This window comes from Balaenoptera physalus (assembly GCF_965194825.1).
Source record: "Balaenoptera physalus genome assembly, chromosome: 14".
NCBI lineage: Eukaryota > Metazoa > Chordata > Mammalia > Artiodactyla > Balaenopteridae > Balaenoptera > Balaenoptera physalus.
The window spans coordinates 37266719-37289995 of NC_138893.1; the positions used below are offsets into that span (position 1 = coordinate 37266719).

Here is a 23277-nt window from a genome sequence, read left to right on the forward strand (position 1 = left end):
TTATAAATGGATCAAATCCACACAGTTTAGAGGTTACACAATCGTTTGTTCCCACCAGTGTATTTTCATAAGCAGCAGAAATAAGAAAATGAGACTTCAGAAGAAGATAACTTCATCTATTTGACTCCAGAAATGTTTCCTGAGTGCCTACTATGTTTTGATGAGAAAAATGCCTCCCTTTGGGAAGAAAGAAACAATCTCCCAGGAGTTGACAGTCTCCAGCGGGAGAGGTGCACTGACGGAGCATCTGGGCGGGGAGGGACCCTGACAGTCGTTTTCACCAATTCGTATCAACCAAGGAGCGCACATCAAATACACAGGCTGCCCCTTCCTCGGAGACTATCAGATAGGTCGGGACCAGGCAGGTGTGGTGTTAGAAAGCTCTCCAGGTCATTCTGCCAGACAACAATCTAGTCTAGTTCTTCTGTTGTCCAGATATACAAACTGAGGCAATGCAAGGTCTTTTACTCCTTCTTGTTACTTCTTCTTCATCGTCACTTTTTTCACTGACTCACTGACAGTCACCTCCCATGTTGGGAGTTAAGACAGGGAGGGAAGGAAGAAACCGAATTCAGCTACTTGCCGTGACGTGGACGGGGAAGGGCTGGGTTGACGGGGCCACCATCCTCTGTGAACGTCACCTTCTCCACATCCGTGACATGGCATCAGAGAGTGGCCCCTGCTGAGGTGGCTCCCAGGACAGAACTGGAGGCCACAGACACATCAGATGGCCTGCTGCCCCCATAGCTCTTGACTAAGATGAAAGGTGCCATTGCTTTATTCCTCATAATATCAGAATGACTTTTACGTCCTCGTGCAGGCAGGGATCACTTCTTCTTTCTTTTTCCCCTTTACCTTTGATATTCTAAATTGCTTTGGACACACTAGGAGGAAAAGCCAGAAAGGGGCTAACGCAAGTCTTCCCCAGGACCTGGGACTCTCGGAGCCATGGTGCAGGATCCCAGCTCTTGAGATCAGAGCTAACCTGGGAATAGAGTCAGCTTTAAAAAACCCAACTCAAGGGCTTCCCTGGTGGCGCAGTGGTTGAGAGTCTGCCTGCCAATGCAGGGGACACGGGTTCGAGCCCTGGTCTGGGAAGATCCCACATGCCGCAGAGCAACTGGGCCCGTGAGCCACAATTACTGAGCCTGCGCGTCTGGAGCCTGTGCTCCGCAACAAGAGAGGCTGCGACAGTGAGAGGCCCGCGCACCGCGATGAAGAGTGGCCCCCGCTTGCCACGACTAGAGAAAGCCCTCGCACAGAAACGAAGACCCAACACAGCCATAAATAAATAAATAAATAAATTTATTAAAAAAAAAAAAAAAAAAACAAGCCCAACTCAAGAAAAAGCCCCCTCACCTAGAGGGGTGGGATAGGGAGTGTGGGAGGGAGACGCAAGAGGGAGGAGATATGGGGATATATGTATACATACAGCTGATTCACTTTGTTATAAAGCAGAAACTAACACACCATTGTCAAGCAATTATACTCCAATAAAGATGTTAAAAAAATTAAAAAAAAAAAAAAGAAAAAGCCCAAGTCGAGCAGAAACTGCATTTGTTAGGAGAATTCATGGAGAAAAAGAAAGTCTTCATAGGAATAAACACGATTTTTTATTAAAACTCAAAACTTGCCAAGTGTGTGCAGCTTGCTGTCTGATTATCGTCCACAGGGAATTTGAAAATCTGGGGGAAAATAATGCACTGAGGAAAAAGTGCTGGATCAGGGAAACAGAAGAGAAGCAGCGGAGGGCCCAGGAGGCCGGTCATTACCGATGCAGGAGATGGAGGGTGTCAGGGATCAGAATATCACTTGGAAGCTTCAGGGGGAAAAACTCAGCCAGAGGGAAGGATGGTGTGGGATCCCTTCCTCTGCGGGCCCCTCTTCGCCTCCCCACTGCAGCACCCGAGCTGTGCGAGGGCTCCTTTCCCCAGACCAGGACAAGGGGAGGGCGAGTATCACTGAGGCTCGTGATCACTGAAGTCGCTGGTTCTACCCAAGTCCAGGGGCTCACGTCCCCAAGAGCCCTTTCAGCTGGGATCAGACTCCATCTTTGCCTCTCAGTGATACTGAGAGAGTCTGCTTCCTGGTCTGTTAAGATGCTTCACAAGAAGTCTTTGCTGGGCAGATGAAAAGAGAAAATGTAAAGTCCCTTGGCCCAACACCTGCGTCTTCCAGCAATTCAGTGCCCATCAATTCATCCATCCATTCATTCATTGTCAGTCATTTGATGGCTCTGATTTCTCCCCCGGCAATAAACCTGGAGCGTGCCCTACACAGAATTGCCAGGTTAAAAAAGTTTCGTTAAATAGCAAACTAACCCAATAGGCATGAAACAAATCTTATACAAAACTCTCTCTCCCAAAACACAACCAAGAGTCTTAGGCAATAGGTGTAGTTGCTTCAAACATCACACTTCTGCCCAGTGCTTCCCAAACGTCAACCTGTTTTTGTGTGTCTGAACTATCTGTGTTGGTGTGTGTAGTAATAAATGCTCCTGTTTGTTGAGTGCTGCCAGAGCTATGGAACCCAGACTCCATGAGTCTCCCTGTGGTTGCTGAGAGCACAAATGTGAAGATTGGCTGCCTCACCCACAGCTAGGGAGTCCAGACCCCAAATCCACAGCCCCTTCCACAGGCATCCCTCAAAAGCTCAGGACTCCTCAAGTTAAGGCATCTTATGGGGTCAAGGCTCAGGGTGGGGATGGAGTCTCCCCTTCTCTCCCTGCGTCACCTAACTCATTCTTAACAACAGCACCAAGCAGCTGGTTTTTAACAGATAGCAGGTGAAATGGATCACATTGCAAAAGGATCAGAGCCCTGTTAAGTAGCATCTTCAAATCTTCCTTTGCAGATCATTAAATACTTAATCTGAGAGGAAGCCGAGGTGTTTTCAATAACTGCTGATTAAGGAACAATTAGACATATTTAAGAAAATAAATTTGACACCATAGCGACAAAAAATATTAAAAATCCTCACATACGGAGATGCAGTCATTGAAAGCTGTATTCTGCTGTTTGTTTTTATTGTTTGATTTAGTGTGGGTGCCTCCAGGGCTCTGAGGTCCCCCTGTAGCACTAATCCCATCCCCGCATCAGCCTTCCTGAGGTGGGACCCACGGAGACCAGGGCTGAGGCGCACCATACCCGGGTCTAGGGCATCTGTTTTTTTGCTACTGCAAGTCCAATTTCTGAAGTTGACTTCTAGAAGGGCCTTTTGAAAGCCCTTGAGCTGAGATGCATGCAGAGCTGCTTCAGACTAAGGGTTTATAAATCCCTTTTCCCAGGGAGAGACATAGCTCGGGGAGCATTTGCAAAATTGGTGCAATTTGGGACAATGAGATGTTTAGTCTAACAGGCCTCCCTTCCCACGAGGCAGTTTCCAACAGTAGAGAAGATTCTGGCTGCCTCCGAAAGAGCCTGCTGTAGGCTTTCTTTCCCGGGGCTTCGCAGCATTCTTCCACAGCAGACAAGATCCTTAGAAAGAACTGCAAGGCCTTTTCGCTGCATTCCTGTGCTGGCCCAAACCCTCTACCTCTCCCTGTGGAAGCAGAGAGAGGCTGCTCGGATGGGGCAGGAAGCTGCCAACCAGGAGACGGGGTGGGTCTGGAGAAGGAGCCGAGCTGGGCCCACCCCAACCCTAGCAGAGGCCAAGGGACCTGCTAGAGCCCCACTAGCAGGGGCAACTTCCTGGGCTACAGTTTCTGTCCCCACTCAAAGGAAATAAGCCAAGGGCTCAAACTGAAGCCCAGAGTTTCCTGAAGTCCATCAACAGCTTTTTTGGAGCATCTATTAGAATGCCAGACACTGTTCCAGGCAGTGAGGCTCCAGAGGGGCACAGATGCCCTCTCCTGATGGAAGAAGACAGTGAGTACACAAACTTGGAAGATAAAGGAAGACCACCCAAAGGAGAACAAGCGGAGGCTATTTATTCACAGCTTCCCAGAGCAGCGAGTCAGCCACTGTCACTGGTGTTAGGCAGAGCCAAAGGCGGGCAGGGAATTGGGACGCCTTTAAGGTGGACATAAGGGAAAGACTTCAGGTGTGCCCTGACTGGAGGTTGCTGGCCTCAGGAAGCTAGAGAGGGGTTAATAGGGCATCCTATGTGCTTCGTTAGGGGAACATTTTTGGCTCTCTTGGGTAGGTCCTGAGTTGGAAGGGGGGGCAAAAATTAGAGGGAGCTGGCACTCTCTGACTCAGTCTGGACCGTTCTGGGCTGGCCGCTGCAGAAGTGGTGGGTTGTAGTTTATCGCCATATGTGCTCTAGCCACTGTCCTTTTGTATATTTAGTCTCTCACAAATCAACACGTAATGACGGGACCATGACGAGATACCACTGTACACTGGTTAGAATGGTGAAACAAAAAACAAACCAAAAAACCAGCAACACCAAGTGCTGGTGAGGATGTAGAGCAACTGCAGCTGCCATCTCTTGCTGGCAGAAAAGTAAGACGGTGCAGCCGCTCTGGCAAAGGACCGCCAGATTCTTGTAAAGTTAAACACACAGTTACCGTACGGCCCAGCAATTCAACTCCTAGGTATTTACTGAAGAAAAAATGAGACCTTATGTGTTCACAAGAACTTGATCACAAGCTGCTGTAGCAGCTGTAATCATGTTCACTCAAAACTGAACACAACTCAAATATCCTCAGTAGGGAATAGATAAACAGCCTATGGCCACCCACACAATGGAATACTACACAGCAATAAAAAGGAATGAACTGCCATATCCAACACCGTGAATGAACCCCAAACGCATTACACTAAGGAAGGAAGACAGACGCAAAACACCACCTACTGTATGACTCCATCATTTATGTGATGTTCTGGAAAAGGCAAAACTGTAAGGACAGAAAACAGATTGCTGAGGACCAGGTGTGGAGGGCTTGACCCCAAGGGGGCACGAGTGAATTTGGGGAGTGATGGAACTGCTGTATATCTTGATTGTGGTGATGATTAAAGGGCTGTAAGTTTTTTGTCAATGTTCAGAGAACTGTGCATTAAAAGGGGTGAATTTTACTGTATATAGATTGTATCGGAAAAATGGAAAAAATATAATGGGAAGTTATAACTATTATGAAGAAAAATAAATCAGGCTAGGGGAGAGAAAGAATGAGCTAAGGGGATGCATTTTAGATGGGTGGTCAGGGAAGGTAGGGGAAGTGACATTTGAGCAGAGAGTGAATGGGGGAAGTGGGGCATGTGAATGTCTAGGGGAGAATGTTCCAGACCAAGGGACATAGTGCAGGGGCCTGAGGCCTGTGCCGCAGGGAGGGTTTCAGGAACAGTTGGCTGGAGAGTGAGAGAGGACATTAGAGCTGCAGCCCTAAATCCCAGCAAGCATGTTAGATTTTAAGTTGGCTGGTGGGCATCAGAGGGTTTGGTGAGTGACATGATGTGACTTATACATTAAAAGGCTTACCCTGGATGTAGCATGGAGGATGGAGCAGGGAGCTGGTGAGGTGGTAACGGGTGGTGATGGCTCAGACCAGGCAGGTGATGGTGGTGACGTGAGGGGTGGTCCTCCGATCTGGATTTGGGGCACCTGGGGTGGTTGAGACAGGATTTTGCTGATTGGTTCTCTGTGGGTGGTGAGAAAATATGAGAAGAGGAGGGTCTGGAGTGAGTTAAGTGGTAAGCCAGGTAGGGCAGGCCGGGCATTGGGCACAGACAGAGCAAAGGCCAGGGAGGCCAGGGAGGTGGGAGACCCCTCTCCCTCAGGGATCTTGCTCTGGATCCCAGGCTCTGCCTTCACCAACCTCAATCCTTGGAGGGCCCTGAAGGAAGTCTCCACCCCACTGTCGCCAGGTCTCCACCTCCACCTCCTGCCACTGTTCTCCCAAGACATAGCCATCGGTGTCCAGCCCGAGGCCCCGCAGGCCACCCCTGCATGCGTCCTGTCTCCCATCCTTGGGCTCCTCTTGTCCCCTCATTCTTCTCTGACAGCCTGGCCTTGGCCTCTGGCCCTGCTCCCCTCGCCTCTGTCGTTTCATGTATCTCTTCCATTTCAACGTCCGGCTCTCCCTTGGCTACTCCCGAATCTACCTTCCGAGTCCTACTCCTTTCCCATCAGCTGCCCCATGTTTCCTTCTGACTGTGGGAAGTTCTTTGGCAACTCAAGTTCAAGAGTTCGAAACGCGAGTCTTTGCTCTGTGCCCTCTGAATGCACAGGGCATCCCCAGCCGCCCACGCTGGAACTCCCATCTGTCCCCAGTCTTCAATGACAAGCTCCAGAGACATGGCAATTAACCTCTTGGGCACCTCTGGTCAAACTGTCCCCTTCCTGTCATTGTCACAGCCACTGCCTGGGCTCAGGCCCACATTCTGGACCCCGGCCATGACCTCCTGATAGGTCCCTCATTTTTCTCCAACCCCTCCACCCATGCTAACTTTTCCAAAACTTCCACCTGCTGTCAGAGTCTTCCTTACAATCCTCACCAAAATAGCTCAGTTGAGAGAGTGTTAGACTGAAGACGCGCCTTCCTCATAAACACCTGGGGGGTGAAAGTCTTGTTCCTTAGCAAGAAGCCCCTCCTGGCTTCTCCTTCTCGCCCAAGGTAACTATGCAATTTACCATCCAAACCAGGACACTTCTGAACAAGAGGGCGCCATTAGAGGTCAGGGTCAGGCTGGGACGACAGCATTTACCAGCAAACAAGGGCACCTCACTCTGGCCTCATCTGCTGCCCTGTCTCCCATCCCCACCCCAGTCATGACCCCCATGGGGTCACAGGCACAAGATCAGCCTTATGTCCGTGGGCCACGTTGTTCTTTTTGTTTGTTTGTTTGAAATGACTCTCCTCCTCCCCCGCTGAATTTAACCCTGCTTCTCCTTCAGACCTGGCTCTACCCCCATGTGTCTGTGAAAGTCAGCTAGAAAGTTCCCGGGGCACCCTCAAAAACCCCTCCTGTTCCCTCTGGCTCTGCAATGGTGAGACCTCTGGCCCTGGACTCCTGCAGACAAGGCTGCAAACCTCCAGCAATTCCTTAAGATTAGACACCTCAGTTTCCACACCTATAAAATGGGTGTAACAGCACCATCTTTCAGGCCCTTGTGGGCATTGAACGACTGACATAATGTATGGGAATCACTCAACTGTGGTGGGGGACACTCAAATGATTACAGTCTCACAGAACTTATCACACTGCGGTGCAGACAGTGGCTACCCCCATAAAACCAGAAAGCTGAAAGCCATGGTTTTCTCCGCTCTACACCCCCGGCACAGTCCTGACTTCCTAGCAGGTGCCAGCAGACATCTGAATAATGGAGGACTCCGCGGAGAGGCGACAGAGAAGGCAGGCAGCCTGGCTGACTGACTGGAGGCTCTCCTCTCAAGTGTCAAGTGTAATCACTAGCTGCTCCTTTGCAAGGGGTCCCGGGGAGAAGCCGAGTCCTAGGAAGGTCTGGAGAGAAGAGATGGTTTATGAGATGCAGACTTGAATAAAACATCTACCTGCAGGATAACCCCCTGGGCTTCTCTTCCGATGGTTCCACTGAGTATGCTGTGAGCTCATTAGTCGGAAGCTCATGTCATTGGTCTTTAATAATTGAATATTTCCCCATCTTTTGGTGCATCTTATATATGTGTTTAAATCCCATTAATGCCACACTTCACTGCTCTTCTACGGCCTTTTGCATTACGCCTGTTCTCAGCAGAAGCTGTGAGCGCTCCTACCAACTTGCAGTCACCACAGGCCCACTGCCTTCTAACAGGTTCAAGGGGCCCAGTGCACGAGGCAGTTCAGAGGCCTTTCTTAATGAATCCGGCATCACCACGGACCACGTGGTCCCCTAATCCAAGGAGGTGAGAGAGAGGCAGCACGCAGGACCTGAAATACAGGCAAAGGCTATTTGCTATTTTGCTAAAGCTGGAACAAGGGAGCTTCTTTCATGGAGGATAAAAGACTAAAAATCAATGACAGGGTTGTCTGTAGGCTCAAGTTTCATCTCAAGAAAGAAAAAAAAACACACACAGGAATCAGTTACTCCAGTCTTTCTCTATTAGATTTATTTCAAAGATGTCACTGGCGTTGGCAGTCAAGGGGTATTGGCTATTTATCTGAAGGATACTTGATAATCCATTTGTTTATTGATTGGGTTAAGCAGGTGTATGTAACCTTGTTTACTTGGAAGGAAAAGAGATCTTGTATTATGTGAAAGAGAAATTTTCTATGGGTTCAAAAGAGTTCTGTTAACATAGCAAAAGACAGAAAGTTATTGGGGTGGAAAAATAAAATCAAGTGCTGTCTAAGCTCTCAATAAATTCAGAGGAACCCAGAAAATTATGTGAAATTGAAGATCTGCAAAGAGTGGGGACATTTTCTCATAAAATCATAGGTGGAGAGAAATGAACCAGTGCCCGGGACCTGTTGGAGGGGTGGGAGCTCAGGAGAGATTGCTCCCCAGTTTTCACGCTGGATGCCTGCAGACACGAATTCTTGTGAGGAACACGAAGAGGGAGTTGGAGACTCAACCGTAAAGACGGCAAAGTGAAATGTTAGTACGTGTGAAGGAGGAAGCTTGCCAGAGGAAAATCACTGGAGCCTTATAAACGGTCAAGCATTTTAGACAACGGTGAACTTTTGGTTGCTTAAAAAATGTTCAGAAAACAAGCTACACATGGACAAAGTTGTAAGTCAGTTCCTTTGAGACAGGAGCAAAGAATCTTATAAGCAAACCTTTGTAACTTTGAATGGCAGTCACATCACCATGAGCATGGTTTTCTTTCTCTGGGAAGAAAACCATTTAATAAACACTTTGGACTGATTGCATTTACTCAAGGCTGAAGTCAGGATTTTCTCCTTGTCAGGTGCTGTTGTCTGAATGCTCGTGCCCCGCCCCCCAATTCATATGTTGAAATCCCAACCCAAAAGGTGATGGTGATAGGAGGTGCAGCCTTTGGCAGGTGATTAGGTATTGATGGTTGAGCCTTCATGATGAGATTAGTGTCCTTATAAAAGATATTCCAGACAGCTGGCTGGTCCATTCTGCCCTGTGAGGACACAGTAAAAAACCACTGTCCAGGGGCTTCCCTGGTGGCGCAGTGGTTGATAATCTGCCTGCCAATGCAGGGGACACGGGTTTGAGCCCTGGTCTGGGAAGATCCCACATGCCACGGAGCAATTAGGCCCGTGAGCCACAACTACTGAGCCTGTGCGTCTGGAGCCTGTGCTCCGCAACAAGAGAGGCCGCGATAGTGAGAGGCCCGTGCACCGCGATGAAGAGTGGCCCCCGCTCGCCACAACTAGAGAAAGCCCTCGCACAGAAACGAAGACCCAACACAGCAAAAATAAATAAATAAATAATTAAAATGAGTTAAAAAAAAAAAAAATCACTGTCTGGGAAACAGGCTCGGCAGACACTGAATCTACTGACGTCGCGATCTTGGACTTCCCTGCCTCCAGCACTAAGAGAAATAAATTTCTGTTGTTTATAAACCACTCAGTTTATGGCATTTTGTTATAGCAGCCTGAATGGATGACGACATCGGGGCTAAACCCACTTTACTACAGTGAGAGAATCACAGCGTGTTGGAAGTGGGAGTGGCCTCAGCTCTCCCCAGTGCTCTCATCTTGCAGAGGAGAATGTAAGAGAAGAGGTAACTGTGGTTCTGAAGAACCTAGGGGCAGGACAGGAATAAACACGCAGACGTAGAGAACAGACTTGAGGACACGGGGAGGGGGAAGGGTAAGCTGGGATGAAGTGAGAGAGTGGCATGGACATATATACACTACCAAAGGTAAAACAGATAGCTAGTGGGAAGCAGCCGCATAGCACAGGGAGATCAGCTCGGTGCTTTGTGTCCACCTAGAGGGGTGGGATAGGGAGGGTGGGAGGGAGACGCAAGAGGGAGGAGATATGGGGCTATATGTATATATATAGCTGATTCACTTTGTTATAAAGCAGAAACTAACACACCATTGTAAAGCAATTATACTCCAACAACGATGTTAAAAAAAAAAAAAAGAGAAGAGGTAACTGATTCCTCATCATGCAGCTACTTGCTCAGCAGAAGAAACTGATCCATGACCACAGAGCTAGCTGCTGGCACCCTGAGGACCATGCCAGGGCCAGCTTGTGTGTGTGAATGATGGCCACCAGACGGAGAGGACGGTCATTTGAGGAGATGATGCAAGGCATTCCTGCACCAAAATATTTCTCTAGACCTCAACCCCTCCCCACCTCACTACTGATGTGGGTAGGAGAGGAGACAGCCAGTGACACTTGGGCCATGCCTAGCTCTTTCACTTGCAGATGGCATCTCTTGGATTTCTAGGTTCTGTGTCAGATGCCATGGTTATACTATATTCTGCTATGCATCTTACTCTTTGACTTCTGTGGGCTTATGATTTTCCATGTGATGTCCATTTAATCAGACCCTTTGGTGTCCTGCAACCCACTGTTTACTGATTATGCCTCATCTCAAATTATTTCCTCAACTACCATCCACCAGACTGAACCCCAGCCTCTGGAGTGGGAGTGCCCCGGGTTGAGGCATCTCTAGTCCCCTAAGGGGTCTGATTTGTTCAAAGTCGGCATTTTCTCCCTTCTACCTCTTAGGTCTCCTGTGGATCTTATGTTCAGTGTACTTCTGAGTTTGCTTGGCAGGCAGCTCAGTGTGAGTCCCGCCTCCTTGCATAGACCACCAAAACTCTGCTTCTCCCTCTGTAAGTGGAGAGTAACAGGTGACTGGTGTGGACTGAAGGGAGCGAGAGATCATATTCTTAGAACAGTGGCGTCACAACAAGTATTAATAAGTGTTAGTCCCCTTTGGATGGCTCTTTGCTTGTATCGTGGATATTTTTAGTTCATGTACGAATCACATTCGATGAGTTCATGGGGTGAATGAGACCACCCAGAGGAAGCCATCATCTGTTCAGATCAGCTCTGCTGGGAAGGCAGTGAAAGTGCATAAAACGTCCACCCAAACTCTCTCCAAACAGTGAGCTGAAATCTAGAGCTTAAAGTAAATTTTCTGTTCATGGTGGGTGAAATAAAGTTGTCATATTGGGTATAATACTTCATAAGCCACTTAACTCAGGTGTGTAAAAAGGATAACTATTCCCCGCTACTCAAACTATTTTTTTCCCTAAAGCTTCTATTCCAACTGTGGCAGAATTTGAGGCAAGTTAAGGAAACTCAGCTACTTGAAAGTCTCTCCTAAGGTTTCCAGTCATTATCAGTCCCTCAAGGCACATCTACCCTCTTGTGGGCAGGGTGATGGGAAGCAGGGTATGTCCCATGTCAATGGGGAAGATGCTTTGTCCCCTGCCACCTTCCGTTCATGGTGGCGTCTCTGGTGATGGCCACCACCCTGTGTTGCTCTGCCTATCAGCATCCCCGTTGGTATCTGCCGAGGCAGCTGGTCCTCCACTGGCCTTGGACTTGGGCGATCCACAGGCTGTTGCCAACAGCCGAGACCTTACGGCCCCGATGTGCACAGGTGTGCATGTGCGCTCTCCCACGCCCTGTGGTCTTAGAGCAAAGAGAGGGACAAGGGCTTCAACTCTTCGTCCAGCTTTCTCTTCTCTAGATTCTCCCTGTTGCCCATGTAGGCATCCTCAGCCCATTTCCATGGCTGAGGATGTCTGAAGGCAGAGGCCCATTGGCTAAACATCCTGTCATACCTCTTGCTCGTGCTAAGCCTTGGACCTCAGGATCTCAAAATCCAGAACTGAATGTTAATGTATTTTCTTTCTTTTTATATTTTATATTGGTCATTCTTTCTCAGGGAACAAGGAGCCAGATCTGCTTTGCTTGACCATCTGCTTTATTTGTGGGAGGTGCACCACTAAGATGACGTAAACAACAAAAAATGAAAGGACAAAGTCCAAAAAACAAAAACAAAAATAAAAACAGAAGCCCACCCAATAAACGTCACGTATCAGCCCTCTCCATGGGCAAAAGTTTGTGATGCAAGGCACAGCAATGGTGGCCAGAGAGCTGAGCAGTGAAAGGTAAGCTGGCTCTTTCCAAACAAAGGAGTCAGGATCAGGGGCGAGGCTCTGTGCCCCGCAGAACTGGAGGCGAGAAGCCGGCTCCAGAGCGCCCCGACTCCCCTGCGGTGGGATGGGCGGTTACTAGCATAATTTAGCAGCACAGGGCGCGTTTAGGAGCAGACATCAAGGCTGAGAGCTTACTTCTGAGAAGAAGCTGGGCTTGCAAGATTGTGACAGCTTCTTCCCCCTCCTTCCCAGCAGTGCAAACAACGATTCTTCACATTAGTCTGTCTCACTTCAGACCCTCATCCATCTCTATCCGAATGGCCTGTGATGAACACTGTCCAAAGAGCTTCTTTAAAAGCCTCACTTAGCACAAACGTGCCAACGCCAGGAGTGGCTCCTTCTCCCTGCTGGAGGTCAGGCCCCACCGTCTGCAGAATTACCGCCCCCCTGAGACGGGAGCTGTGGCCTCTGCCCACCCGCGGCAGCCCCTGCTTTGCATGAGACCTTCTCATCCCCACTAAGTCTTTTCTGGACCCCTCTTGCGTCTTTCCACGGCTGCTAATGACCACCCTTTATTCATTTCAGTGGCATGTTTAGTCCCCTCCGAGCTTCTGCTTTTGACCTTTCATAGTCTTTATCGCCCTGTCAAATGGTTTTGGTGGAGAAAAGTGCAATTTACCCGGCACTGGAAAGCACAGGTAAAGTTGGTTTTCTAATTGTACTTCTTTAGTCTGAGCTGCTGAAGTCAGGCTCAGCGGTGTGTGTGTTGAGGGCGGTGCTAACCTCGTGCCTCCCTCCTCCTTCTCTCCTTTCCCCCACATGCCCTTTCTGCATCTGGTTGGGGCAAGATGATGACGGTGACCAGGGACCTGCAGTGATCACGCACAGGTGATTGCCTCCCTAGGCTTCCTAGGTCTAATTTCTTATCCTAACCCAAAGAGGATCTTATTTTGACAGTGTTTGAATGTCTTATAAAAATGAATCTATAATTCCATCTGCGAACTATATTAAAATAATGAAAATGCAACATTGCTGGATTAAAAATTGTGCCACAGGGAATTGTAGGGACTGAAAGACGGGTGTATTACCTTCCTGGGGCTGCTGTAACAAATTACCACAAACCTAGTGGCTTAAAACAACAGAAATGTATTTTTTTACAGCTCTCGAGGCCAGTAGGCTGAAATGAGTCTCATGGGGCTAAAACCAAGCATTTGGCAGTGCTGCTTTCCCCTGGAGGCTCTAGGAGAGAATCTCTTCCTTGCCCCTTCCAGCTTCTGGTGGCCAGTGGCATTCCTTAGCTTGCAGCTGCATCACTCCAATCTTGGCTTCCGATGTCACATTGTCTTCTCTTTAGCTGAAGTCAAACCTCCCTCTGCTTTATTCTTATAAGGACACTTATGATTACAATTAGGGCCTAACTGGATAATCCAGGATAATCTATCCATCTCAAAATCCTTACCTTAATCATATCTGTAAAGTCTCTTTTGCAGTAACTTGTACAGGTTTCAGGGATTAGGACATGGATATCTCTGGGGGCCATTATTCAGCCTACCAAGACAGGGAGACCATTTTCAGCTTGGGCCCTACGCAGGAAGGGATCCTTCTAGCCAAAGGGAGTGGGTGACACCTGTGCCCTTTGCCTCAGCACTCGGGGAGATCATCAGCATGACCCAAGTGCCAGTAGATGAGGGACATTGCTGCAGGGCCTCTCAGGTGGACCAAAAGTATTCCCTGGGTTAGCACATACCATAAGCAGACATCATTTTGCAGAGTTTTTTGGAGAGAAAATCATAGTCACCAAAACAAGTGATAATTCCAAGTGATGAGAGATTAGAAGATTGCGGCAGACACTGCTGGTTGCCCACACCACGGCCCTTCCCATCTTTATTGCAGGCATAATTCTGATTTTCCCAAACTGAACATGCCCAGCCCCAGGGGATGAATCATCATTGGTTACAATTTCATGCCCACCTGATCACCATGGGGCCTCTTGTTAAATGCAGATGCAGACTCAGTAGGTCTGAGGTGGGTCTAAGACCTAAGACCCTGCGATTCTAACAGGCTCCCTGGTGAAGTGGATGTGCTTCTCCTTGGACCACACCTCGAGTAGAGAGGATCTAAGCCAATCACAGCAATCACATTGCCTCTTGCCGGGGACTAGTCCAGGGTGAGCATGTGACTCAGTCTTAGCCAATGAAAGCTACAAGAAGATGAGCTGAAGGTCAGGGTGGACTTCTGAGAGAGATTTCGTTCCTGATGAAAGACAAGAGAATTCTAAAGAGAAAACAATATTGCCCTCACCCCTCCCTTCCTGCTTTGTGCAATGTCATCTGAGGACATGAGGCCTTGAGCTATGGCAGCTATCTTGTCACCAAGACGCACATACTTGAAGAGAAAAGCCCATTCACTGAGGAGGGAAATATCTCTGAGCCATCAATATCCCAGGACTCCTACTGCCAGATTTTCTTGTTAAGTAATATATACATTCCATATGGTTTAATCCACAGTTGCTCAGGTTGCTATTGTTTGTAGCTGGATACACCTAACCTCAGAAGGAACCTACAGAACAAGGAAAGGCACAGAGAATTGGAGTCCAGATACGACCACCAGAAGAAGACTAAAGACCCACCAATTCTTCATAGTGAGGAGCGACTTTAAATTGCTGTATGAACCTCACTGCATGGCACCCAATCATTACTATGAGGCTTTATGCAGTTACTATATGGTAAGTGTGCCTTTGGTTCTTGTTCCTGAGTTTGTAACAGGGTCTCAAGAACCCTTTAATCATCTTCATAAGTCACAATTGGGTAAATCCTACCTACAATAATTAGGATTCTGATGTTGACACTGAACTGCTAAACCCTTTAAGTCACACACTTCCCCTTTTATCTAAGATATCTAAAACCCCTCCATGTTAGATAGTTCACGCATGTCCTTTTCAGTATGTTTATTTCAGCCGGGGTACCACATCTCATGCACACACTTCCCACATCAGCCAGATGCTCCTCAGCTCCATGCATCATAGCAATCAGTCACAGGATTGATTAATTCTCAGTGTAACTTAAGCTACTTTAAAGAAAATCCCAGGCAAATAGACATAAATACCTATTTTTCTTGCTGAATTGTTTGTTCGAATTCCCTCTCATTCCCTCATTGAGATCAAACTTAATTATGCAATATCATAGAAATACACAAACATCTGCGGTTATTTCTAAGCACATTTGAATGACAAAGATTTCAATGTCCTGTGTGGTTTCAGGAACATGATTAACCTTCTTGAGGCTTGGGGTAGGGGCAGTGGGGAATAAAGAAAGAAGGAAAAAATAACTTCCTTTATTCAGATGATATGGAATTCAAAATATGTCAAACAATCAAAGGAGAAAGACCTGTGACATTTCATAGTGCAGGTTCTAGGTTCTATACTGATTTTTCTTTTAAGGAGTAAATCTTAAGGACGTCACCATTGCCTTTGGGATATGGTTATAGCATGCCTGTAGCACTGATTAGCTACATAACTTTTAATCGAGGAGGTTAAATTATGTCTGACAACTCCCCTCCCATCCAGCGCTATCCTTCTATTTTCTGAGTCAGCACACTCACTCTTAGAGGAGCCTGCATCTTGCAGAGCTGTCACTTCTATCAAACACAATGCCCTCAGGGCTTATGCTCATCATTAAAGAAAAAAAAAACTTGTTAGAGTATTAGCCGAGCCCAGTGCAGCGCCGTTAAATTAATTTTTAGAGATGTATCTAGGTCATACATCTGCATGTTGCATATAAACACACCAGCTAGTTACCCAGTATTTGCATGTTTCTGAACTGTTAGAGCCATGCTTGTTGGAGAATTGCTGTTTATTTTGGCCCCAAATGGAGAATAATTGTTTCTCCATGATATAATCATAAAGTAACTGGGATGTTTCTTCTGAAAGTTGGCCACCACAAAAATATTTCCAACCATCTCTTTTGGAGACTAAAGGACATTAACATTCCTGTTTCTGTTAACTAGCAGTTCTTTATATAGAAGAATCTTTTGATGCCCAAATGATTTAGTAATTCTCCACATCTCATTTTATCTTCTGAGTAGAAAGAATGTCCCTTTAGAGGCAATGAAGGTTCGACACACAGCTGAAACAATGAAGTCACAATATGCTGTCCTTTGGGTAGAAATTAAGCTTCATTGAGAAATAAAATAAGAATTGAGTATTTCGGTGGTGGTGAATAAAGAATATTTGAAGTATGTGTACCTCAAAGGCTTTCTGTTATAAAAGATAAAGAAAATGTGTGAGAAGCCTGCAATACCCATTTCTTTCAGCGCGATACCACGCCAACCCGAAATGTAACCCAAGCGGGCCAAAATCAGAATAAAAACTTTGACCTTGTAAATGCCACCCCTGTGAAGATTTGTGTGCCATTTTAAGGACATGTATTTCTTGTGAGGCTGAACTAACCTGATGGGTTCTAACACAGCCTTCTCACAGCTGATGTCATAAAAATCTAAGGAACAGGAACCCAGGAAAGCACGATAGCATTGTCAGCCGGTAAGAATTCAGAGACAACCAGCCAGTATGTCCTGAGATGGACCTTCGCGAGACGGATGAGAAAACTGAGACTGAGAAAAAGTGAAGGACCCTGATCCTTCCATGATCACGCTTTAATTGAAAAGTGCGGTGCGTCAATTCCTATTATTGTGGGACCTGTGTAAAGAAAAGTCTTCCAAATGTAGCTGGCATTTATGATAGTAATATGAGAGTTCTAGGAAAGAACTGTAATGCTTCTCATAGCAACTTGTAATGCGATTTGAACTGATACAAATTTAGGGCACCCATTATAACCTGTGCTTTATTCTCTGAGAGCTCAGAACCCTGGGAAGAGCTGCGTAAGCGATGGTGCAAGACAGAATCCAGCAAGGAGAGGATTGTTCAGTAAAGGGTGGGGAGAGAGTAGAGGAGGGCGGTGTGCTGAACATTATCTAAATGTAGTAGTAATGACGGACAAGTGAGTCCCTGTGAGAGCCCTGACCGCCTTTCTGATGACCTTTAGCACTGAGCTTCAATGAACATTCCAACTACAGTCTAGAGATTTGTCAGTCCCAACAAAGTGGAATACTGACAGTATGATCACATCAAGATGTAACTTGTAATTGCAAAGTCACATTCGATTAGATCACTGGCACTTTTGTGACCCAGTGATATGACATGATTAGGTCTGAAGCCAGCCCATGAACACGCACGATGATTGTGTGATTAACTAGGCCGACTAATGGGCACGGTGAGTCACAGGCAGCTGAAAGTCTGAGACCGCCTGGAGCTGGGGAGAGTTAGAGCTCATTTTCATGATAGCTCCAAAAGATGAGATTGCTCACCAGAAAGGGGAAAATATCCCTTCGATTAAAAATGTTTCAGTCATTAGACATTATAGTAAGGGAATGATGGCTGGAGTTTCTGACATCATTTTTCTTGCCATTGTCTGAAGGTTTTGTGTTAATTAATCACCAGCAGGTTCAGGGGAAGCAGCACACTGTGATAGATTCTTTCCCATATCTGCCACTTGCACTTGGGAAGCTTAATACGCTAAGCCTTAGTTTTCTCATCTGTAAAATAGGGATTCTAATATTCCTTTCTTATTGGTTGTAAGAGGATTAAATAACATGCAAAGTGCCTGGCACATAGTAGGTGCTATTAAATATTTGAACTTTTAGGAGATACATGTCAAAACAGAATCATCTTCAAGAAGCTTGTTCCATACCCACTGATTGATTTTAAGGGCAAATGTAAATGCAAATAAATTACCATTCATACGTATACATGAGAACCTAGTCTCCCCAACCCCCAAACTGCCTTATGATACGGGAGTCAGAAAAACCCTACAGCACTGATGGAACCAAAGCAAATCACAATTGAACTTACACATTACGTGGGATAATTATACAGCTGAGGGACACGCTAGGCCAATTCATGACCCACAGACATAATTATGCCACATGTCAAGGAAAGCTGAGCAAACGAGGTCAGCCTGTGCAGTGGGTGGGCAGTTGCCCAGACGGAGGCTTTATGAATGGGCTTCCCTCCGAAGCTCTATATCGGCAATTTTAGCACCACTACGAGAAAGGAAAAAGAATTGGGCCCTTAAGTAGAGTTCCCCAAACTTGTCTGTTGAATTAATTGGAGCCCTTATTAAAAACTCAGACACCCGACAGAGCCCCAGATCATTCCTATCATCAGCAGGGCTGGAAAACATCAGCCTGGTCCAGCTCTTTACAAGTCAGTCTGGCTTCTGGCATTGCCCATTAGCACAGGTGTACTAGATTGTTATTTCCATTCAAAAGTTTGTTTTCAAATGTTTGTAATGCCAGCAAAGCCCTCAGGGGATCTCCATGAATTAAAATGTAGGCACTGATGTCATCTCTCTGCCCAAATTCCCCACTTAGCCCCTGCCCAACTGGTCCAGAAATTCACCCAGAGTTCACCTCAGAGACACACAAGGCCCACTGCTTTCTGGTAGACAATCTCTGAAAACACACTGGAATGTATGAGGGACACGGACTCATTGCTCAGTGCTGCACTCAAACCATGGCTGCCTCATTCTGATTGATTTGTTTACAACAGGAGTTCTCAAAGTGAGGTCATCAGCTCCTGCCTCACCATCACCCAAGAACTTGTTAGAAATAAAAATCTCGAGCCGCATCCCAGAACTTTTGAATCAGAAACTCTAGGATTGGGCCCCAGAAATCTATTTTAATAAGCCCTCCAGGTGATCCTGATGTACTCTAAAAGTCTGAGAACCACTGGCTAAAAAAATTTTTTTTCTTTCTCACTTATTTCAATACAGTGAACCAGTAAGTATTTAACTAGTTAGGCCTCTCAAGCATTTCTTGAGATTGTTCTATATTCGGTTAGAGGAAGGAAAAAAAAAACCTACCTCATTTCACATGATTGACATTCCTGCAAAGTGGTCTTGATTTGAGGACATCAAAATGAGATGATCAAAACCTGATCGTTAGAAAAGAAAGGCAGTATTTTAATTTCATTACTTTGAGTATTTACGTTCATAAGCCATAGTCGCCTGATGAAGTCATTTTTTACAAAAACTATGGTCTAATCATACTGTAATGCCTCTTCAAGGTGCAACTTCTACATAGATTATGAGTGTTTCCATGTACATAATGCAATGTGACTCAGCAGCCCAGATTGTGAATAGCCATTCAGGACATTGTCCAAGGGGTGAAAAGAATTTTTTAAACCTAATGCTCATTTATGACTCAACTTCTGTTATTCATTTGTAACATATATGTGAATATACTGTTACATAAACATGTTCTACATTTACAAGTGTATATAATAAATAAGGGTATGAGATGTATGTATAAATACATCCTATGCAGAGAGAGGAATGTTTGTAAATAAATAGGCTTTAAATGGGAGAAGAAGTCCATGAAATATACACACAAATATATGAGGAAAACCATATTATGTAATACAATATACTCTATTTAATAATTCTCACGTTGGCTTATAAAACTCAAAAGAACAAAGTTAAATGAACAGGAATTGAAAGTGCATGATGGATGCATCCCTCATAGCATTTAAATCTCTTCCACTTGATTAAAAATTCCTAGTTCCTCTTCACTGAATTGTTTAGAGTTTTTGAGCAGCCTCTGCCCTGATTAAAACAAATTAGCATCAAAGATCCCCTGTTGAATGAGAAATCATTAATTGAGAAACATGCAATGCTCCTTAATTACCTTTAGAACAGTGAGAGAACAAATAATCTCAGGTTCCAGAGGGACCTCCTGCTCTGCACTGTGGACTCATTTCATGTAGCTGCTGGAATAAAACTCAAGTTGCAAACACTACTGGGGAATATCAATGCGAGCTTCAGTAAACACAATGCCGATTGTTTATCTAAAAGAAAAATATCTAGGTAACGACTAAGAAGGAAGAGGGAAAAATGTTTTAGTTTATTATCTTGTTGAGAGCTTTAAAAGTGTTTTACATGTGCCAATAGTGATTGAGAAATAATGTGAGCTGTTCCTTCTGATACAAATTTTAATGCTTTGTGTAAAATACTTCATTTACGTAATTACCTGCTAAAATTTCAGATGCTTATGTACAGATGAGTAGCTTTGTCACTTAACAGTGGAACAGAAAGCACTAGTGTCAAACTTCACCAAATCTAGCTTACAAATGGAAATTCAAATCATGATGTTGCACCTGAGTCATTTATTCCTTTATCTATCGATACAATAGTTACAAGAGCTTCTGTAGGTCAGTGAGATATGATGCATCCCTCTACCTTCAAAATCTAGAAAACACTGAATACTAACCCATGGGAAAAGCATTAGGGAATGAAATTGTTGTAAGTGTTATGACAATGCAAAGAATATTACCAAAGGCTTACACACAGTGCCATCTGGACAGCCTTCTGATAACAAGTCATATGGGACTGGATCTGAGGTTCTGAAAACTCTCTATTTCTCATAAGCACCCTGGAAGGAAGGAAGCATGGTGTGTGAGACTTGTCATTCAGCTGAGGATAGAATCTTGGTTTTATTCTAGTTTTCCCGGGTCTCCATTTTAACCACTAGATCATGAGTCAACAGCCTTTGAAAAAACTGACGGAATTGATTCAACCGCCTCTGCTTCCTTGGATATTTTTGGTTCATGTATAGTTTACAGACTCGTTCATATAATATAAAGCACAAAACATCCAAACAATGCTGCCATTTCGAATTGATATTAACGTGGTTAAGACCCGATTCTGGAAATTTGCTTTAATTTTAGTGACACGAAGTGACTTGTTTTATAAGTGGAATTAAACTTTATACCAACAGTCATAGTAGATTCCAAACTTGTAGAAATGACTAATTATTATTCTTTGTTTTCTACTCCACCAAGATGATATATTTGACGTTGCCATAATCTTTGCAAATATTGTAAATAATCTCTTAGAGACTACACTGCAAGGGCAATTATCAAGACTACATCAAGAATATGTACACAAAGTAATTTGCACCAGAGAGAGAGAGAGATCATTAATTGCATTTATGCAGTGTGAAAGGATATAAGAATCTTATGACATACTGAAACAGTAGAAAAATTGTTATTTTTTTCTCAAGGGATTCCCATGAAGGTATATTCTTTCTTTGGCCATTCCACTTTAGGACAAAGTAATTCTCAATTCACTAATGTGCAAAACCCATGTGGTTCATATGTGCTATCAAAGTAAGAATTACTACTGAAAAGTCTACCACATAACCATCTTCTAAGTATGGTTTAGAAAAGGAAAATCTTGTCACTAAAACATTGCATATCATGTATGAAAACACAAACAAAACATCGTTACATATCCTTACAAACTTCTAGTTTGTAAAGCTCATCATGGACAACTGCTTCCTGCGAAACAAAATGATGCTATTTGGTATTTTTCCCTTACAGAAAAGCTGTTTCCTTTAACAGCCAACATCTTGAATTTCTGCACTGGAAGGTCAAACTGGAGCTGTCACTTCAGAAATCAGCAAGGAGTGGATGTTGTATATTCAGTCTTCGTTTCCTCTTCCAACTAGTTCATCTGCACATAAATGTTCAGGAGACCATATTTTTTTATACTCCCAGGGCAATGAGCTTCAAATGAACCTGGAGTTCTAACTCTCAGCAGGGAATAGTCCTGATAAGTAGAATATCCCATTTGCCATTATCTATTTGTGTTGCAAGGTAATTCATTTTGGGTTGAAATCAAATTGTTTTAAGCTGAGCTGGTATTTTTATTGGTGTCCTTCCAGCCGGCCTTCCTTTTAAGTACCATCGTATTTCAAACAAGCTGATCTAAAGGAAAAGATTACTGCTGCCAATGTGCGTTGTCACAAGGGAACAAAGATGTTCAAGACCTATTTTGTGTTATTTATTTATTTTTAAAGCATTGATAGAGGTTTGAGAGCACTAGTCTGTTGCTGGGGGAAATAAGCTGACTAATCGATGGAGGGTCAGGAAAGATGTGTGATGATGGGAAAGAAAATCTAAAACAATCTGGTGGTATTTGCTATAAAATTACCATTTAAAGTTGAGGAAGGTAATATTTGCAAAATGTAATAGACACTGTAAAAATCCTGAAAAGCACCACTCTGAATTACCAGGTAACATATATCAGTGGTTTCTATCGCAATTTAATTATTTGGGAACTTTGGCACATATACGCCCTTTAGTGTTACCAAAAATAATCGAGAAGAATCGTTGCTCATGATTCCCCGAATTTAACCTTAAATCTTTTCATAGTGTAAGGACAAAACAGTTAACTCTAATCTACTTCCTATTTCAACAACATAAACCCATCATAACACCTAAGTAAGGTAGGTGAGCATTTTTATCCCAGGTTACTTAGAAATAGTTTAGACAACTGTTCCAAGGCATTAAAAAAAGTTGGCATTTGAGTTCACATTAAAACTCAAGTGTGTCCCACACAGGACCTATTCCAAGATAACTTATACATAACTGAAAAGCACACTGTTTAAGATATCTTTCAGCAATAGGGGCGACAGAGGCACAAAGAACTGTTAGAAGAATTTGCTCACTAATGCCATTTTCTTAGGTGGATTTTCTAGAGTAGGATCTCCTATCTGACCACGCACACAGCTGGTTTAAAGAGGATTGTGCTTAAACAGCTATCTCGCCTGAGTGAAAATTTCACTTCTGCCCAAAATAAAAATGGTCAAACCTTTTGATGGTGAGGAGAATACAGTGTTTCTGCAGGGATCTTTGAGGGGTTCGGTTTCTTGTTCACTTAGGGCTGCTCCACAACCAGTCCTTGAACAGGGCAGAATTATTTCCTCAACAAAGGGTGGGAGCCCTGGAAGGCAGACAGGTCAGAATGGGGGAGGGGGGTGCAGTTTCCAGAAGCTCATCCAAAATACAATGTGGTCTCGTATTTAGAAAGCAAAATAATACTTGCTGTTTTCACTTGAACGGCCGGAGAAAGTAAAGCTCAACAAAATTTCTTGGCTGTTATGGCTGTGCCAGGAACCCTAATGCTAAACAAGCAGGGGAGCCTGTTGGAAATTGGAGAGGGAGTTGCATGTTTATCAGAAAGGGCTGTGGGTTAGACCTGAAAGAATGCTGGCCCCTCACTTCAGCCACTCACAGGTGACTTCTCTAAGGAAACCTCTTCAGGGCAAAGAAAAATAAATTTTGAGTTGAAATCTTCAAATCCCTTGATAACCATTGATCCACCATCAAGAAGCTGAAGAGGCGCATGTGCCAGGCTCAGATGTTCAGAGAAGCTGCTGCTTCTTAATTTTTTTTTATTAATTAATTAATTTATTTATTTTTGGCTGTGTTGGGTCT

At 44.8% G+C, this 23277-nt stretch overlaps 1 protein-coding gene across 3 annotated transcripts in view; it reads right to left on the bottom strand.

Moving 5' to 3' along the window:
- The window catches only part of ATRNL1 (attractin like 1), a 715591-nt gene that overhangs the window by 8817 nt on the left and 683497 nt on the right, over positions 1-23277 (bottom strand). Inside the window, exons 30-31 of one of the 3 annotated variants that reach the window (XR_014253040.1) lie at positions 18863-19845; positions 5422-5581 (exon numbers count right to left, since the gene is read on the bottom strand). The gene's annotated coding sequence lies outside the window, so the exon portion shown is untranslated. Of the gene's footprint in view, positions 1-1333; positions 19846-23277 lie in introns of those variants that run through there. The other 2 variants (XR_014253041.1, XM_082423366.1) reach the window with 2 other exon arrangements.